Source organism: Ipomoea triloba, chromosome 7 (assembly GCF_003576645.1).
Source record: "Ipomoea triloba cultivar NCNSP0323 chromosome 7, ASM357664v1".
Lineage (NCBI taxonomy): Eukaryota > Viridiplantae > Streptophyta > Magnoliopsida > Solanales > Convolvulaceae > Ipomoea > Ipomoea triloba.
In genome coordinates, this window is record NC_044922.1 from 28,671,672 (window position 1) to 28,691,413 (window position 19,742).

The 19,742-nt window shown below is 38.7% G+C and overlaps 1 long non-coding RNA gene across 2 annotated transcripts; it reads left to right on the forward strand.

The window, feature by feature from the left end:
- Positions 1-14,867: 14,867 nt before the first annotated feature.
- Positions 14,868-18,781, forward strand: LOC116025511. 2 transcript variants are annotated; one of them, XR_004099683.1, is made up of 3 exons: positions 14,868-16,319; positions 16,438-16,910; positions 18,404-18,781. It is a non-coding gene; the product is annotated as an uncharacterized LOC116025511 (long non-coding RNA). The 2 variants fall into 2 exon arrangements; XR_004099682.1 differs by having other exon boundaries at positions 14,868-16,910.
- Positions 18,782-19,742: the final 961 nt, after the last annotated feature.

A 19,742-nucleotide genomic window follows, 5' to 3' on the forward strand; every position in this document is an offset into this window, starting at 1 on the left:
GTAAGAATCCTGTTGATGTTGATGTTTGCCGACCCTTTCTAGTAGGAGGGCATATATTTGAACCCTTATCCCTTTTCTTTATAATCGGCTCAAGGAATGAGGCTTTACAGAGATTATGGAATTTTTGTGGGTGGTTGCAAATATCTGCTTTGCCTATGATTTCTCTTTATACTCAATGCAACAGCCCCTTTCACACACATCGTTTCTGTGGAATCTGTGTGTGTGTGTATATATATATGATGTTTCAGCTATCTAGCTTAAGCTTTAGTGAGTTACTACCTGCAGTAAGTATATTATTGGTAATGTTGTTGCTGACTGCTGTGGACCATAAAGTTATTCTTCTCCCATGGACCATATAGTTATTGATTTGCTGCGTGGTGGCAATTTGGTGGTTTTGTACTCATGTATATGTGTATGTGTGAATACATATATGTTAGATAAATAAGGGAGTAGTTAGATCTTTACTCTCCACCTTTCATTCTTCCTGTTTGAATTATGTGGCAGTAGCATGTTTCCTATGTATATAAATAGCTGGGAACTTTGTATAGAAAATGTGAAATACAGAGTACGGTTTTTAGTCTTCCCTTCCACATCTAACATGGTATCAAAGCCAAGTGAGTGAGAGTGAGAGTGAGTGCCTGGGCTAGGGTTGGGGAGCCGGGGCGTCGCCGCCGCCACCGCCACGCGCCGCCGTCGCTGCCGAGGTCCGCCGCCACGCGCCGGCGCGTGAGGAGTTTTCTGGCGACGTCGCCGGAAGAGGTTTGCACCGGTGGAGTCGCCTCGTCACGCTGAGTCCAGAATGGTAGGCTGTGTTGAAGTTTGTTGACGTTGTTTGGGTCATTTTGTTAAAAAGGTACGCTGCCCAGTATGTTTTCTGCGTAAATTGCTGTGGTTTGGGTGTTTGGTAACCTGTTTTCTGCGTAAATTGCTGTGGTTTGGGTGTTTGGTAACCTTTAGTACTGGGTAAAGCTTAATTGTTTGTGGGTTAAAGGTTAAAATGGCACAAGAAAGCTTAATTGTTTGTGGGTTAAAGGTTAAAATGGCACAAGAAAGGAATATTACTGTGATTTCTACCCCGTCTAAGTTGATTGATGTTGTTTTGGCTTCGGATGGGTCTAACTTTCCTGAATGGAAATTTCTGATTAGGGTAAATATAGATGGTATGGGAAAGGGTGACCATCTAGATAAATTATGTCCAGAAGGGAATACAGATTGGGCAAATACTGATAAAGCTTTATTTTCAAGAATAATTAACTGCATAGATAAGAAGATTATTTTGTCCATGCAACATTGCAAGACTGTAAAAGAAGTTTGGGAATTGGTAAACAACTGGTTTAGTGGAACAAGTAATTTGAGAAAATTATATCAACTGTCTCAGGAGGTATATCGTTCAAGTCAGAAAGGGCGTGAACTTAGAGACTATTACTATGATTTTAAGAGTCAATGTGTTACTTTGTGTGCTGCTATGCCGTTAACAACTGATTTGGCTGAAATGAAAAAGCAACGTGACAAATCACTTGTTTTTAGTTGGATTTGTGGATTAGATAAAGAATATGACGTAAGCCCCAACTGTTGGGGAATAAGGACTTAGAGTCTTTGGATTAGGTATTTTCCATGCTTCAAAATGCATCGGGAAGTACTGGTTCAACTGAGCTCCATGAGAAGAATGTTTTTATGTCACAAGGAAGTGGTGTTGATCTGAATGCCCTCGTATCACACGGAGGGAATACGAGTGAGGGTTATGGCCGAGGAAGAGGTAATAATCGGTACCGAGGACGTGGGGGTTCTTGGAGAGGACGTGGAGGACCTGGAGGCCCACGAGTTTGTTTTAACTGTGGAGATCCGGGACACTTTCGAAATCAATGTCCTAAGCCACCGAGGCAACAAGTGGTTGCTAGCACTGCTTCTGCGTCAGAAGGTCATGTGGTGGTGATGACAGATGAAGAATTTGCTAAGTACAACCAAACGAAGATTTCCTCTTCCTCGCAGTCTCCGACTAATGAAACGTCTTCCTGCGCAACGTTTGTCCAAACAGGTAATCCAGTTGCTTGTGTTTCTTCTACATCTCGACAGTGGGTCATTGACTCGGGAGCTTCTGAGCATATGACAGGTAATTCTAGTGTTCTTTCTACATGTCTACCCATAACTTCTGGTCATACTGTTACTCTAGCAGATGGGTCTGTAGCCAGTGTCGTGGGTAAGGGTAGTACGTTTGCAACTCCGTCTTTACCCCTTACTTCTGTGTTATATCTCCCAAAGTTCCTTTTCAGTTTGCTTTCTATTAGCCAAATTACTCGTGACCTAAATTGTTCTGTTGTGTTCTTTCCTGGCTACTGTCTATTCCAGGATCTTTTGACGAGGAGGATTATTGGTAAGGGGAAGGAAGTTGGCGGCTTGTATGTCTTAGAACAGTCTACGTCTCTTGAGAATAAACCTACAAGCTTGGCGAGCGTTGTTTCCCGCTTTCATCTGCAATGTCGGTATGGTCATCCGTCCCTGTCAACCTTAAAGAAGACGTGTCCTGGTTTAGAGTCTGTGAATGTTTTGCAATGTGAGTCATGTGAGTTTGCAAAACATCATCGTGTCCCCTATATTCCTCGGGTAAATAATAGAGTAGACTCCTTATTTGAATTGGTTCATTCTGATGTGTGGGGGCCGTGTCGAGTCACGTCCAAGAGTGGTTTCAGGTATTTTGTAACGTTTGTTGATGATTTCTCTAGATGTACATGGTTGTATCTCATGAAATCTAGGGATGAGTTGTTTGGTATCTTTCAAAATTTTTGTGCTGAGATTAGAACTCAGTTTAATAAAACTATACAGTGTTTGAGAAGTGACAATGCTCGAGAATACCTCCTTAAGTCGTTTTCTAGCTTTATGAGTCAAAATGGCATTATTCATCAAACCTCGTGTANTACTGGGTAAAGCTTAATTGTTTGTGGGTTAAAGGTTAAAATGGCACAAGAAAGGAATATTACTGTGATTTCTACCCCGTCTAAGTTGATTGATGTTGTTTTGGCTTCGGATGGGTCTAACTTTCCTGAATGGAAATTTCTGATTAGGGTAAATATAGATGGTATGGGAAAGGGTGACCATCTAGATAAATTATGTCCAGAAGGGAATACAGATTGGGCAAATACTGATAAAGCTTTATTTTCAAGAATAATTAACTGCATAGATAAGAAGATTATTTTGTCCATGCAACATTGCAAGACTGTAAAAGAAGTTTGGGAATTGGTAAACAACTGGTTTAGTGGAACAAGTAATTTGAGAAAATTATATCAACTGTCTCAGGAGGTATATCGTTCAAGTCAGAAAGGGCGTGAACTTAGAGACTATTACTATGATTTTAAGAGTCAATGTGTTACTTTGTGTGCTGCTATGCCGTTAACAACTGATTTGGCTGAAATGAAAAAGCAACGTGACAAATCACTTGTTTTTAGTTGGATTTGTGGATTAGATAAAGAATATGACGTAAGCCCCAACTGTTGGGGAATAAGGACTTAGAGTCTTTGGATTAGGTATTTTCCATGCTTCAAAATGCATCGGGAAGTACTGGTTCAACTGAGCTCCATGAGAAGAATGTTTTTATGTCACAAGGAAGTGGTGTTGATCTGAATGCCCTCGTATCACACGGAGGGAATACGAGTGAGGGTTATGGCCGAGGAAGAGGTAATAATCGGTACCGAGGACGTGGGGGTTCTTGGAGAGGACGTGGAGGACCTGGAGGCCCACGAGTTTGTTTTAACTGTGGAGATCCGGGACACTTTCGAAATCAATGTCCTAAGCCACCGAGGCAACAAGTGGTTGCTAGCACTGCTTCTGCGTCAGAAGGTCATGTGGTGGTGATGACAGATGAAGAATTTGCTAAGTACAACCAAACGAAGATTTCCTCTTCCTCGCAGTCTCCGACTAATGAAACGTCTTCCTGCGCAACGTTTGTCCAAACAGGTAATCCAGTTGCTTGTGTTTCTTCTACATCTCGACAGTGGGTCATTGACTCGGGAGCTTCTGAGCATATGACAGGTAATTCTAGTGTTCTTTCTACATGTCTACCCATAACTTCTGGTCATACTGTTACTCTAGCAGATGGGTCTGTAGCCAGTGTCGTGGGTAAGGGTAGTACGTTTGCAACTCCGTCTTTACCCCTTACTTCTGTGTTATATCTCCCAAAGTTCCTTTTCAGTTTGCTTTCTATTAGCCAAATTACTCGTGACCTAAATTGTTCTGTTGTGTTCTTTCCTGGCTACTGTCTATTCCAGGATCTTTTGACGAGGAGGATTATTGGTAAGGGGAAGGAAGTTGGCGGCTTGTATGTCTTAGAACAGTCTACGTCTCTTGAGAATAAACCTACAAGCTTGGCGAGCGTTGTTTCCCGCTTTCATCTGCAATGTCGGTATGGTCATCCGTCCCTGTCAACCTTAAAGAAGACGTGTCCTGGTTTAGAGTCTGTGAATGTTTTGCAATGTGAGTCATGTGAGTTTGCAAAACATCATCGTGTCCCCTATATTCCTCGGGTAAATAATAGAGTAGACTCCTTATTTGAATTGGTTCATTCTGATGTGTGGGGGCCGTGTCGAGTCACGTCCAAGAGTGGTTTCAGGTATTTTGTAACGTTTGTTGATGATTTCTCTAGATGTACATGGTTGTATCTCATGAAATCTAGGGATGAGTTGTTTGGTATCTTTCAAAATTTTTGTGCTGAGATTAGAACTCAGTTTAATAAAACTATACAGTGTTTGAGAAGTGACAATGCTCGAGAATACCTCCTTAAGTCGTTTTCTAGCTTTATGAGTCAAAATGGCATTATTCATCAAACCTCGTGTAGTTACACACCCCAACAAAATGGTGTTGCAGAGAGAGAATCGCCATTTGTTGGAAATTGCCCGTGCTCTTTTGTTTCAGATGAAAGTACCTAAAGTGTTTTGGGCAGATGTTGTTCACACTGCCTGTTTCTACATTAACAGGATGCCTTCCTCTATACTCCAAGGTCGAGTCCCGTATTCAGTTGTGTATCCATCCAAGTCTTTATTTTCCTTACCCCCCAAAGTTTTCGGATGTACATGTTTCGTGTAGGATGTTCGTCCACTAAGGGGGAAACTTGATCCTAAATCACTCAAGTGTGTCTTTTTGGGATATTCTCGGACTCAGAAAGGGTATAGGTGTTACTCTCCTGATTTGGGTAGGTATTTGGTTTCTACCGATGTCACTTTCTTTGAGGGCACTGTGTTTCCTGACAGTATTACCGGGAATACAACCCCAGTATTAGAAGATGATTTTCTTGTGTATACCATCACTATTCCTGTTCCTACAACGGAGTCTGTTTCTGGGGTAATACCACCTGTTACGCAAGTGTACTCTCGGCGGCCCCGAGATGTGATCGCCCCGGTAGTGAGCCAAGAGAATCCTCCTCCGTGAAATGATCATGAACCCCCGATTGCCATATGGAAAGGTAAACGTAGTTGCTGTCATCCCCTTCCGTCATATGTTTTCTACGGTCATTTATCAGAGTCTTCCCGTATGATGTGTAGCAAAAATGAGTGATGGTGAGTGTACGGGTGTGAAATGTCGTTCCGCTGAGGATTGGGGGTTATGGCACGCAATATGCAATCACAAAACTAGGCACTAGCACAAGGAAATCAACAAGAAGCTAAGGAAATGATAACAAGGTAGAACAAACACATATAAACAATAGATAAGTGCAAAATAAAGAAATAGGACTCAAGCTAGGGGAATTACTATCTAGATGCTTTAACACTTAAGTTTGGGGGAAGAACATTTTACCTAGGTTCTAGAGGCTAGCACTAATAAATCCAAGTTTCCACAAGGATTAGAACAAAGGTTGCCCCATTCCCATGGTGTATCAACCTAAGTTCTTGAAGAACAAAAGCTATTTAAGCCCCAAATCTACCCCTATTTCCATAGAAGAGAAAATGGGTTTGAGATTGGGTTGGCTCAAGTCTCCCATCCAATTCCCATTGAGATGAAAGACTTTCCAAAGACAAACAACAATCATTGGCCACTAATCATTGAAAGATAGAAACAAACCCAATTCAAACTCAAGAACCCTAGGTTGGGGTTCTTCCCCTTTTTCACAATAATCACAACTTAAGCATCCAAATAGATAATACAACCCTAACTCAAGCCCATAAACTAACTACTCATGATTAAATAGCATAAAGAACACAAAAACACAAGTAATAAACATAAATCTTGCAAAAGAAAAGAGATAAAGGAAAGAAAACTTCTCTATTGAAATGGGAGGAAGAATCTTGAAATCCAAGCTTCAAATCCAAGATTACAAGCTCCAAAAGTGTTAAAATACATAGATCTAAGTCTAATCTAACCTAAAAATATGAAAGGGAGTGAATGGGAGTGTTTAGGGTTCAACCATGGGTCAAAACCGTGTTCAAAATGCTCAAAACGAGCTTAAATAGTGAGCAGAGCAGGTCCCAAACGGCCTAGGAAACGGCCGTGTCAATGGCCGTTTGCCTCCTCTTCAAAAACTGCATTTTCACACTGTAAATCGGCATAAATCAAACGCCCATGTATACGGCCGTGTCCCAGGCCGTTTGCCAACACTCCAGAAATTGCATTTTCGAACTCTGTGCAGCTGCTTTGACTTCTAGGCTGTTTTTCACCATTTTCCGTTTAGAATTACGAAATTTGTATCTCTAGCAAAGTTGTAGCCCTTGAAGTCTTCTTTCCAATGGTTTAAAGATCACTTAATTTGGACATTTCTAGGCTGAGATATGGTCCAATTACTAAGATGTCGACGTGCAGAAATTTCAACACATTGATCTTTTGCTTCTCTTTTGTTTTGGTTTGTCTAAATGACAAAGACCATTGAAAATACCAATCTTAGGCTCCCTTGGAAGTGTTGCACCCATCTACATAGTTTCATATTTGGCCTCCATTTGACTCCAATGCCCACCAAAATGCATGAAAATGCTCATCTTTGCTTCTAATGCTTTCCAACTCATACTCCTTGCAAAGTAACACAAATAAGCACTAATTCTCATGAAAATTGGAATGATCTATAAACAAAATGACTTAGTGAAAGGGAGAAAAATATAGACAAATGAGCACTTATCACCGTACTTTTATATCCCAGCTAGATTCTGTGTCTGTTCCTAAAACGTTGTGCCAGGCAATGTCTCATGATGGGTGGAGATCTGCTATGGAAGAGGAAATGGCGGCCCTGGAACATAATCAGACTTGGGATCTGGTCCATCTCCCGGCCGGAAAAGCTGCAATTGGTTGTAAATGGGTTTATGTTGTCAAGACAAACCCCGATGGTTCGGTAGCTCGACTGAAAGCACGCTTGGTGGCAAAAGGGTATGCACAGACGTATGGAATTGATTACACAGAAACCTTCTCACCGGTTGCTAAGTTGACTTCTGTGCGGATTTTTATTTCTCTAGCTGCTGTTAACGGCTGGCCGTTATATCAGTTGGATGTGAAGAATGCCTTTTTACACGGTGATTTGGTTGAAGAAGTCTATATGGAGCAACCACCTGGGTTTGTTGCTCAGGGGGAGAACGGGAAGGTGTGTAGGCTAAGGAAGTCGTTGTATGGGTTAAAGCAGTCTCCGAGAGCGTGGTTCAGGAGGTTCAGTGGTGCAATCATTGAGTTTGGCATGCGCCGTAGTGCTTATGATCATACTTTGTTTTACAAGCACTCTAACCATGGCAGTATTTTGTTAATTGTCTACGTTGATGATATAGTGATAACAGGTGATGATGCCAAAGGAGTTGATGCTCTCAAGTCTTTTCTTAAAGATAAATTCCATACGAAAGATCTGGGGGTGTTGAAGTACTTTCTTGGGATTGAAGTGGCTCGTTCTAAGAAAGGTATATTTCTGTCGCAACGGAAATATGTACTAGATTTACTTGAAGACTCTGGGCTTTTAGGGTCCAAGCCTTGTGAGACTCCTATGGACCAGAGTGTTAAACTTATAGCTGGCGAGGGGGAGCCTCTTGAAGACCCAGAGAGGTATAGGAGACTGGTTAGTAAGTTGAACTATCTGACTATCACCCGTCCTGATATTGCCTTTCCTGTAAGTGTGGTAAGTCAGTTTATGGCATCCCCTACTAAATTTCATTGGGAAGCTGCAGTTCGGGTTATAAAGTATTTGAAAGGTGCTCCTGGGAAAGGAATCTTATATGCCAGTCATGGGCATGTGAGGGTTGAAGCTTTTTCTGACGCTGATTGGGCTGGGTCACCGAGTGACAGGAGGTCCACGACTGGATATTGTGTGTTCTTTGGTGGCAATCTGGTATCGTGGAAGAGTAAGAAGTAGAGTGTTGTGTCTCGTTCTAGTGCAGAGTCTGAATATAGGGCGATGGCTCATGTCGCATGTGAGGTTACATGGATGTGTAATGTTCTTGGGGAGATTGGTGTAGAGGTGACTAAACCGGTTCCTTTGTGGTGTGACCATAAAGCGGCTATACATATTTCAAATAATCCTGTGTTTCATGAGCGCACAAAGCATATTGAGGTAGATTGTCACTTCGTACGGGACAAGGTTCAACAAGGGTTACTTTCGACCGTTCATGTTCGAAGCGGTGATCAATTGACAGACTTGTTCACTAAAGGTCTTAGTAAGGTCAGGGTTGAGTTTATTTGTAACAAGTTGGGCATGATTAATATTTATGCTCCAACTTGAGGGGGAGTGTTAGATAAATAAGGGAGTACTTAGATCTTTACTCTCCACCTTTCATTCTTCCTGTTTGAATTATGTGGCAGTAGCATGTTTCCTATGTATATAAATAGCTGGGAACTTTGTACAGAAAATGTGAAATACATAGTACAGTTTTTAGTCTTCCCTTCCACATCTAACAATATATATAAAGAGATTTATGAGGTGGTGATGATGATGGATCTTTTGAGCAAAAAATGGTATTGAGATGATTTACCTGTATCTTGGCAGGGCAACCTGGACTTGTTTGTGAATATTTTCACACTCAAGCTGGGGTTTGCAGCCATGGCAGTGCCAAGCATTTCAATCCTGGAATTATTGGGATCTGAACCTCAACCTCTATATATTTGATTGCTGAATTATCCATTAGTAGCTCAAGTTCAAAAGTAAATGATCTTTAATTGCATTTGCTGCCATTGTTATTCTATCAAAGGAAATTCTTTATTGAATTACATATCTAATACTTATACTCATTAAAGAAATTTAATACTCTTTGTGTGTTTGCTTTCAACCTCAAAACTGAATGTTCTTTAATCAAGATTGCAGCCATTATTATGCCGTCAAAGGAAATTCTTTATTGAAGAAACTTAATACTCTGTGTGTGTGTGTGTTTGGCTGCCCTTTTTCACTACTAAGTCGTCTGATGCCAGATGCTAGGTGAAAAAGATGGAAAATGAAGTCTGCACTGTACAAATTTGATTATGAACCTAGGTTGAACCACTAATTATTGATATAATGTTATTTCGTTTGAAGAAAGATTTAGTTAAAGCCCAAAGTGCAGCTTGAAAGTTAGAAAGCATTGCACAAATAAACTTAGTCTTAGAATAGAGGCTTTAATCTTAACCCTAAACTAATGTGTCTCTGTACCTTTTGAGGTAGCTCAGAAATGAAGAGGGAAAGAAGCAACTGAGTGTTGGGATTTTGTTGAAAGGTTGGTTGATCTTCTCTGTTCTTGCCAATGATTTTTCTCCATTTTTCAACAGAATTTTCGTTATTTGGAAATGGAATATAACATACACAGATAGATTATATATATTATATTCTGTCCTCATTTGGTTAAGTATTGCTGTTTTCACAATCCCTTTCACCCAGTTTGACAGAAACTCCTTTTTCATCTGTATTCTGTAAACTATTCCTACTAGCTTAAGCTTGGTTGGATTGTTAGATGCCTTGAATTTGAGGCAATTTTGATGATATTTCTTCGTTTCTGTTCTTTCTGGACATTTGAGAATAACTGGTCCGTATCTTGGCAGGGTGACCAAGATTATCCCTTTTTGGAAGCCATGGCGGCAATGGCTTCTCTTTTGCCCCCATCAGTAACATGGCGCTGAACCTCAAAGTAAGAAACGTGTCACTGTTTATTTTTGACAATGACATACATTTGAAACTTACCCCTTTTGGTTTATAATCTGCTCAAAGAATGAGGCTTTACAGAGAATGGGTGGTTGCACATCTCTGTTTTGCCCAATATTTCTCTTTATACTCAATCCAACAGCCCCCTTTCACACACTCCCTCTGTGAACCTCTGTGTGTGTGTGTGTATATATATATATATATATATATAGTTTAGATGAGGTATTTTATGAATAAAATTATACTTTGCGAGGCCAATTTGACTAGAACTTAGAATACTCTAAAAGAATATTTGATGGAGATTTTTGTATGTATATATATATATATACACACACAATATACACATATACATCTTTTTACCCAAAGTATGCACATACAGTTAACAAATTATGTACATTTAGTTAACATATTATGCATATTCAATCATAACTGATTATACATGATTTGTTAACTGAAAATACATAATATGTGAACTATAATTATACATAACTAGTATGATGCCCGTGCGATGCACAGACTAACAATTTGAAATATTTAGATTATTTTCATATGTAAAAAGATGATATGAGCTTTATTGATTTATATAGTTTTGTTATTTAATAGTTATTCTTTTCAACACAGTATTATGTTATTACGTTAATACGTGAATATAGAAACAATATTACCAATTAATAGATATTAGTTAATTTCTATTTTACATTTTCTTACCAAATAAGCTTTATTAATTATTTGACCAATAAAATATTTAATTAATTGACTACAAAAGTTTGGGCGGGAAAATGAAATAGGAGGATTTTACTTTTATATATTGTATAGATGTATAGATTAATATTTCTTTTTTACACGATATTATAAAAACGTAAAAAAAATATGCAGAATTTTTAAGCAATAATAATACCAATTATATTATAGAATACCATACGTAATATTACCAATTATGATATTCTGTTACTACCTAATTAATGTCTTTTATACATGGTATTATGTTATTATGTTAATACGTGAATATAGAAACAATATTACCAATTAATAGATATTAATTAATTTCTATTTTACATATATTACCAATTAATAGATATTAATTAATTTCTATTTTACATTTTCTTACCAAATAAGCTTTATTAATTATTTGACCAATAAAATATTTAATTAATTTACAAAAAACGTTTGGGCGGGAAAATGTAATATGAATATTTTACTTTTATATATAGTATAGATATAGATAGTATAGATTAATATGTCTTTTCTACACTGTATTATTAAAACGTAAAAAAAATACGCAGAATTTGTAAACAATAATATTACCAATTATATTATAGAATAACATACATAATATAATATTACCATTTTTGCTATTATGTTATTACCTAATTAATATGTCTTTTTTATACGGTATTATAAAAACGTAAAAAAAAATACGTTGAATTTGCAAGTAATAATATTATCATTTATATTATAGAATATCTTACATAATATTACCAATTATGCTATTATGTTATGGCGTGTGGACCCCTGCGATGTTCATGGATCCGGTCAACAATACATGTGGACCCTTGCAATGTGTGTGTATCCAGTCTACAAGTGTGGGCCCGGGTCCACAATGCGTGTGGGCCCTGATCCTTAATGCACGTGGATCCAGTCCACCATACGTGTGGACCCCTGCAATGTGCATGGATCCCGTCGACAATACGTGTGGACCCGGGTCCACAATGCATGTGGATCCTTGTAATGTGCGTGGATCCAGTCTACATTACGTGTGGACCCGGGCCCACAATGTGTGTCGACCCCTGCAATATGAGTGGATCCAGTCTACAATACGTGTGGACCCGGGTCCACAATGCATGTGGATCCGTGCAATGTGCGTGGATCTGGTCCATAATGTGTGTGGACCCCTGCAATGTGCTTTGATCCAGTTTAGAATACATGTGAACTTGGGTCTACAATGCATGCTGTGGACCCGGGTCCACAATGCGCGTGGACCCCATCCACAATGCGCGTGGACCCTATTGTAGTTGCTTAAATTGAGGATGCAGTCCTAATTGTGTCCCTGTACTTTACCAGGTAGCTCAGAAATGGAAGGGAAAGAGGCAACAGAGAGTTGCGTTTTTGTTGAAAGGGTGGTTGACCTTCTCTGTTCTTGCCAATGATTTCTCCTTATTTCAACAGCCCTTTCGTTCCTCTGGAATTGAACTATTTATTAGATTAATTACATTCTGTCCTTCCATGGATTGATGGAAACTCTGTTTTTGGTTGTCTGTATTCTATAAACTGTTGCTGCAAGCTTAATCTCTGTCGGATGGCTAGATGCCTTGAAACTTGAAAGTGAGGCGATGATGATATTTCTCGGTTTCTGTTCTTTCTGAGCTACTTATCTGGGCAATTGAGATTAACTGACCCGTATCTTGGCGGGGCAACCCGGAATAATACCGGCTTTGCAGCCATGGCGGCGATGGCTTCTCTTTTGCCCCCATCAGAAACACGGAGCTGAGCCTCAAAGTAAGAATCCTGGTGATGTTGATGTTTGCCGGCCATTTCTAGTACGAGGGCATATATTTGACCCTTATCCCTTTTCTTTTAATGGGCTCAAAGAATGAGGCTATACAGAGAATATGGAACTTTTATGGGTGGTTGCACATCTCTGTTTGCCAATGATTTCACTTTATGCTTAATGCAACAGCCCCCTTTCAGACACTCTGTGTCTGTATACCTGCATATATATATGATCTTTCAGCTAGCTAGCTTAAGCTTTAGTGCGTTACTACTTGTAGTAAGTATATTACTGGCAATGTTGTTGCTGTGGACCATATAGTTCTTGATTTGCTGCGTGGTGGTAATTTTGAGGTTTTGTGCTGATGCATATGTGTGCTTGAATACATATGTATAAAGAGATTTATGAGGTGGTGATGATGATGGATCTTTTGAGCAAAAAATGGTAGTGAGATGATTGACCTGTATCTTGGCAGGGCAACCTTTACTTGTTTGTGAATATTTTCACGCCCAAGATGGGGTTTGCAGCCATGGCGGTGCCAAGCATTTCAAACCTGGAATTATAGGGATCTGAGCCTCAATCTCTATATATTTGACACTTAACCCTTTTCTTTATAATAGGCTCAAAGAATGAGGCTTTACAGAGATTATGGAATTCTTATGGGTGGTTGCGCATCTCTTTTGCCCTTGATTGCTTTTCATGCTCCATGCAACAGCCCCCTTTCACACACTGTGTGTGTGTATATATATATATATGATGTTTAAGCTCGCTAGCTTAAGGATTAGTGCGTTACTACCTGTAGTAAGTATATTATTGGTACTGTTATATCTGTGGAACATATAGTTCTATTTTTTTTTTGGTTTAGGGTTTACCATTTTCACTTGCTGTGGAACATATTGTTCTATTTTTTGGGTAACAATGGAAACCAAGCAACTACCTGGTGTGTACACTAGAGAAACCCCTTTCCTATTTATTATTCAAAAAACACATGTGGTTATACTTAGTACAAGTGACCATAGCAAGTGAAAATGCCTTAGGTGTGAATGTGCACCATGCAAATGTGGCAATTACTCGCTCATAATTTTTAAAAAGCAAATAATTTTATATTCTAAAAGTAGATTGAGTTGAGAATTACATATTAATCGAGTCTCATTATATAGGAGTGATAGAAGACTTGGTTTTAACTATATATATATATATATATATATATAACTGTACCATGTTTGCTGACCATTGGTTTTTCTGTGATCTCTGGTTGTCTATTCTTCTAAATATATAGTTGTTGAAATTGGTGTTTTGACTTCTCTGAGTAATTGCCTTGATTAGCTGCCTGGTGGCAATTCAGTGGTTTTGTACTCATTATTGTGTATGTGTAAATGCATGTATATAAAGAGATTTATAAGGCAGTGATGATGATGGATCTTTTGAGCAAAAAATAGTATTGAAATGATTGACCTGTATCTTGGCAGGGTAACCTGGACTTTTTGTGATTTTTTTCACACTCAAGCCAGGGTTTGCAGCCATGGCGATGCCAAGCATTTCAATCCCAAATTATAGGGATTTGAGCCTCAATCTCTATATATTTAATTGCTGCATTATCCATTAGTAGCTCAAGTTCAAAACTAAATGATCTTTAATTGCATTTGCAGCCATTAGTATGCTGTCAAAGGAAATTCTTTAGTGAACTACATGTTTAATACTTATACTCTCATTAAAGAAATGTTTCTCTTTGTGTGTTTGCTTTCAATTTCAAAACTGAATGATCTTTAATTGCATTTGCAGCCATTGTTATGTTGTCAAAGGAAATTCTTTATTGAACTACATATGTAATACTTATACTCTCATTAAAGAAACTTAATAACAGTCTTCTAACCAAATACCAATATCATACATTTCCTTAGAATAATATCTATCATGAACTTTAGATTTAATTAATCTCTAATTCTCTATACTATCTATTAAGTTTGGATTTAAAACATTTTGCTTTTATCCAATGTTGCAAAAATCGCGCCTAGGCGGCGCCCGGCCGCGTCGAGGAAAGCTGAAATCGGCCTCCTCCGCGGCCGGGCGCCTAGCCGGCCGACTAGGCGGCGCCTAGCCCGCCTGGGCCGCCTAGGCCAGCCGACAGGTTTTTTTTTTTTTTTTTTAAATTATAAATCTGAAACATTTAAACTATTAATGTTATAATGTATTAATTAATACTCTAATAATAAGTAATAACTTAATAAATAATAAGTAATAAGTTTATACAATTATGCATGAATGAATTTCATATTATACCAACCACCCAAAGTATATTATGTGTTTTATAATCAAAATTCATACAACCTTCACCGGCCACCCAATGCACCTTTGACATAGCCAAGAATGGAAGAGAGGAAGAGGCAGCAGAGATTTGGGATTTTCTTGAAAGGGTGGTTGACACCTCTGTTTGCCAATGATTTTTCCATTTTCAACAGCCCTTTCATTCTTTTTGCCCAAAAAAGAAAGGGAAAGCATACAAATTATGTGATTATTTTCTTTTGAAGCTGTTCATCTCAATCTGCTCGTGGAAATCTGTTTTCTGATACATCCTTTGGTTACCTGTAATCTTACTAGGGAAAAATGCTATTGACGCAGATTATTTCCACCATATGAGGCTATGATGATGTTTCCCTGTTTCTGTTTCTGCTTCTTTCTAGACCACTAATTTTGGGGCACTTGAGATGATCCAATCTGTATCTTGGCGGGGTGGTCCGGAATATGCCCGGTTCTTTGCAGCCATGGCGATGTTGGCTTCTCTCTTGCCCCCATTAGTAAACAAATCTGAGCCTCAAGCTATAGGACATCTGTTCATTGACGGCCCCTATTACATTCCTACTTAAAGAATGAGGCTTTACCGAGAAATGAAGTTTTTTTTGGGTGGTTGCACTTCTCTGGTTAGCCTATGATTTGCTTTTGTTTCTTCCATGCAACAGCCCTTCCACACACACAATATGTGTGTGTATGTATCTGTGGATCTGTGGGTATATATATATCAGCTAGGTTTGCCGTACGATACTCTCAGGTTAGTAAACAGACCCTTAAGTGTCAGCTCAAAGATTGAGGGTTTACAGAGAAATGGAGAATTTCCATGGAAGGGAAAAACAAAGTTGATTATGGGGCAATGATGATATACTTTTAAGCAAAGTAAGTGTATTTTGATTATATGACCCATGTTTTGGCATGGCAACCTGGATTTTCTCATTGACTAGCTGGGATTTGCAGCCAAGGTGGTGTCAAGTGTTTAAATATCAGAATTATGAAAATCTGAGCCTCATTCTCTATATACATTTTAAAGATGGAATAGGTTTCACTTAGAAAGACGGCAAAAATGAAGCAAACCAAGAGCTGGGACTTCTTCTAAGGGTGGTTGCCCCTCTTGGTTTCAGCTTATGATTTCTCTGTTTTCATTTACATAAAATAAGAAACCAACAGCCCTTCATTTTTTCAAGAAAACTACATTCATTTATAATCATCTCATGCCTGACATTCTTCCATGGAACAGTGTGTGAGTTTCCTCACATGCAAGCCAGACTGAAGAGGGAAAGGCTTTTGACCAGATAAATAGGCGATGCAGCCCAGAAAGGAAGAGGGAATGAGGCAGCAGAGTTGGGGATTTTGTTGAAAGGGTGGTTGAACCCCTCTGTTTTTCTGCCTGTGATTTCTCCATTTTCAACAGCCCTTTTGTTTTACTCAGAAATGGGAATGATGCAGATAGAATGCCATTACAGCAATATATTTAGGTCCTGTTCAAGTAAGGTAAAAATTTCTCCTATTCTCATGGTGGTGTGCTTGTGTAAGTCATCTTATGCTGATGTTGTATCTCCATTAGTTTCTACTCATATATGCTAATGCTACTAGTACTTCTATTCAACAGCGAGGTAGCTCAGAAATGGAGAGTAAAAGAGGCAACAGAGAGTCTGGTTTTTGTTGAAAGGGTGGTTGACCTTCTCTGTTCTTGCCAATGATTTCTCCATATTTCAACAGCCCTTTCGATCTTCTGGAAATGGAATATACAGATACAGAGAGATGATATATAGTACATTCTACCCGGTTTTAATTACTACTTTTTTCCCAATCCTTTTCATTCATTCCATGGAAACTCTATTTTTGGTCGTCTGTAAACTGTTGCTGCTAGCTTAATCTGTCGGATCACTAGATGCCTTGAAACTTGAAAGTGAGGCGATGATGATATTTCTCGGTTTCTGTTTTTCTGAGCTACTCATCTTGGCAATTGAGATTAACTGACCTGTATCTTGGCGGGGCAACCAGGATTAATACCGGTTTTGCAGCCATGGCGGCGATGGCATCTCTTTTACCCCTATCAGGAACACCGAGCTGAGCCTCAAAGTAAGATTCCTGTTGATGTTGATGTTTGCCGACCCTTTCTAGTAGGAGGGCATATATTTTAACCCTTATCCCTTTTCTTTATAATCGGCTCAGAGAATGAGGCTTTACAGAGAATATGGAATTTTTATGGGTGGTTGCAAATCTCTGCTTTGCCCATGATTTCTCTTTATACCCAATGCAACAGGCCCCTTTCACATACATCTTTTCTGTGAACCTGTGTGTGTGTGTATATATATGATGTTTCAGCTATCTAGCTTAAGCTTTAGTGAGTTACTACCTGCAGTAAGTATATTATTGGTAATGTTATTGCTGACTGCTATGGACCATAAAGTTATTATTCTCCCATGGACCATATAATTATTGATTTGCTGCATGGTGGCAATTTGGTGGTTTTGTACTCATGAATATGTGCTTTTGTGAATACATTTACATAAAAGAGATTTTTGAGGTGGTGATGATGATGGATCTTTTGAGCAAAAAATGGTATTGAGATGATTTACTTGTATCTTGGCAGGGCAACCTGGACTTGTTTGTGAATATTTTCACACTCAAGCTGGGGTTTGCAGCCATGGCAGTGCCAAGCATTTCAATCCGTGAATTATAGGGATCTGAGCCTCAACCTCTATATATTTGATTGCTGCATTATCCATTAGTAGCTCAAGTTCAAAAGTAAATGATCTTTAATTGCATTTGCTGCCATTGTTATTCTATCAAAGGAAATTCTTTATTGAATTACATATCTAATACTTATACTCATTAAAGAAATTTAATAATCTTTGTGTGTTTGCTTTCAACCTCAAAACTAAATGTTCTTTAATTAAGATTGCAGCCATTATTATGCCTTCAAAGGAAATTCTTTATTGAACTACATATTAATACAGTAATACCTTTACTCATTAAAGAAACTTAATACTCTGTGTGTGTGTGTGTTTGGCTGCCCTTTTTCACTGCTAAGTCATCTGATGCCAGATGCTAGGTGAAAAAGATGGAAAATGAAGTCTCCACTGTACAAATTTTGATTATGAACCTAGGTTGAACCACTAATTATTGATATAATATTATTTAGTTAGAAGAAAGATTTAGTTAAAGCCCAAAGTGCACCTTGAAAGTGAGAAAGCATTGCACGGATAAACTTAGTCTTATAATAGAGGCTTTAATCTTAACCCTAAACTAATGTGTCTCTGTACCTTTTGAGGTAGCTCAGAAATGAAGAGGGAAAGAGGCAACTGAGTGTTGTGGATTTTGTTGAAAGCGTGGTTGATCTTCTCTGTTCTTGCCAATGATTTTTCTCTATTCTTCACTTAGAAAGACCGCAAAAATGAAGCGAACCAAGAGCTGGGACTTCTTCTAAGGGTGGTTGCCCCTCTTGGTTTCAGCTTATGATTTCTCTGTTTTCATTTACATAAAATAAGAAACCAACAGCCCTTCATTTTTTTCAAGAAAACTACATTAATTTACAATCATCTCATGCCTGGAATTCTTCCATGGAACAGTGTGTTAGTTTCCTCACATGCAAGCCGGACTGAAGAGGGAAAGGCTTTTGACCCGAGAAATAGGCGATGCAGCCCAGAAAGGAAGAGGGAATGAGGCAGCAGAGTTGGGGATTTTGTTGAAAGGGTGATTGAACCCCTCTGTGTTTTTCTGCCTGTGATTTCTCCATTTTCAACAGCCCTTTTGTTTTACTCAGAAATGGAATGATGCAGATAGAAGCCATTACAGATTTACAGTAACTTATTTAGGTCCTGTTCAAGTAAGGTAAAAATTTCTCCTATTTTCATGGTGCTGTGCTTGTGTAAGTCATCTTATGCTGATGTTGTATCTCCATTAGTTTCTACTCAATATATGCTGATGCTACTAGTACTCCTATTCAACAGCGATTCCTTCTCTTATCGAGGCTATGATGATATTGTTCTGTTTCTGTTTTCCTTTCTGGGCTTCTGATTTGGGTAGCTGAGCTGATCCAATCCGTATCTTGGCATGGCAATCCGAAACATTCCGGTTATTTGCAGCCATGGCGGCTTGGGCTTCTCTCTATCCCCATTAAAACACTGATCTGAGCCTCAAAAGTTTTGCTGACACTTATTTATACATATAAAAAATAGGAAATTATATACTTTTCGTTATAGGATAATTATATAATTCTTAATATAATTCGTCCCTGAATTTTGGTCATGTTCACTTTTCGTTTATAAGTTATACTAAAATTGTAAATTTTATTCTTAATATTTTATTAGTAAAAGAACGAAAAATAATTATTATAAATATTTAGGAACAAATTTTACAATTATTTTATAATTTTATAATTTATGAACGAATGTAATTTTTTCTAAATAAATATGGAGCACACTCACAGGGTCTTCTCCTCCACGACTACCACCACTACGAAATGAGGGTTGCAGAGAGTTTGGGATTTTCTTTGGGAGGGCGGTTGCCCCTCTCTGCTCACCCGATGATTTTTCCGTTCTCGTATCAATAATCTAAACAGCCCTTTAACAATAAACCAAACGCCCTTTTATGTTTACAATTTTCAATGTTCTTCCCCTATCTTATTGCCAATATACGATCCGTTGATGCTTTTATATAGCACGTTGTGGAGTTTCCGGTACACGAAAGGGGCGGTGAAGATGATGATTATGCATTTCTCTGGGCTAATTTTGATTCGGGCATCGAGTCGACCCGACCCGTATCTTGGCGGGGCACCTCGGATGGCAACTCACGCTTGCAACCTTGGATTTCGCAGCCATGGCGTGGTCGGTCTTCTTCTTGCCCGAGTAGCTTCAAGATCTGAGCCCCAAATTCCGGTATTGAACCTCCTAGGGTTCGGCCTAGAGA